The sequence below is a fragment of the Mandrillus leucophaeus genome, unplaced genomic scaffold (assembly GCF_000951045.1).
Source record: "Mandrillus leucophaeus isolate KB7577 unplaced genomic scaffold, Mleu.le_1.0 Scaffold1, whole genome shotgun sequence".
NCBI classification, from domain to species: domain Eukaryota; kingdom Metazoa; phylum Chordata; class Mammalia; order Primates; family Cercopithecidae; genus Mandrillus; species Mandrillus leucophaeus.
The window spans coordinates 15031683-15032863 of NW_012098097.1; the positions used below are offsets into that span (position 1 = coordinate 15031683).

The following is a 1181-nucleotide window of genomic DNA, read 5'->3' on the forward strand; positions in this document are numbered from 1 at the left end:
AAAAAAAAAAAAAAAAAAAGGCTGCTGTGGCAGTCCGAGACCCCCAGGGCCCTGCCAATGGCAGATGACACTGTTATTACATTCATTGTCACCTATCACATATCATGACTGTCACCTTCATTAGTGGGGACAATATCCTCACACCTCCAAAATGAGCAGGCTACCACGGCCTACGTAAGAGGCCTTGGTGGTCCCGTGGCCTCCAGTAGAAAGCCCGGCCCCCCACCCCGGCAGGCAGCACCGTCCCCGGCTTGCTCACAGACCTGCCGTGCCCAGCATGACCACCCCACGGGGCGGGGCTGCCAGCACCACCCTCCCTGGCAGAAGGGGACCGTGCCCCTGGTATATTCAGAGCCAGCCAGGGATCACCCTGGCCCTCCCTGCCCCTCAGCAGGGGAGGCACCGTGGTTTGTGAGGAGGACCTGGCCTGGATAAGCTTTGTCCCGTAGGAGCCTGGAGCTTCCCCACTCCCACCAGCCTGCAGGCTGCGCTGTGCCCCTTCCCGCCAGTCCAAGCCCCCAGGCTGGGCTGCAGCACCCACTTGGCTGCCCCTTCAAACCCTACTCACGTGCCTGGCCCTGGAGCCTGTTTCCTGCACCAGAGCTGGGGGGACGGGGTCCCCAGCCTCAATCTCCCGCACCCACGCACCACCCGCAGCCCCTCCCACTGTGTACAACCCACTGCACTGGAGGCCTGAGGCCTGGGTTCCAGCCCCGTGACCTTGGGCAGGTCCCTCAGCCCTTCTGACCTCAGGTTTCCAGCTGCTGTCTGCCCAGCTGGCCTCGGTCACCCGCTCACCGGCTCACTGGTGCCCTCTGCTCCTCCCTAACTCCACCCCAGGTTTGGGGAGGCCAGGCGCGGTTAAGGGTCAGTCTGCCCAGCCCAGTGTGGACACACCAAGTGCCTGCGAGCCCCTGGGAGCTGCCTGTGCCAGGCTGGAGTGCCAGGGAGGGGCAAGGACAGCTGCAGCCCCAAGATGTAAACAGGCGTGCAGGTATAAAAGCTGGAGCCCCTGGGCCTCTCCGCACCCCCGCCTGACCCACCTTCCCAGAACTCTCAAAAGAAGCCAGAGGTGAGCCCTGCCAAGGAGGGGTGTGGGTCCCAGGCAGAGGTGAGCCCTGCCAAGGAGGGGTGTGAGTCCCAGGCAGAGGTGAGCCCTGCCAAGGAGGGGTGTGGGTCCC

General features: G+C 63.9%; 1 pseudogene; it reads left to right on the top strand.

The window, feature by feature from the left end:
- LOC105530492 overlaps positions 1-1181 on the top strand; it is a 31613-nt pseudogene that overhangs the window by 19354 nt on the left and 11078 nt on the right.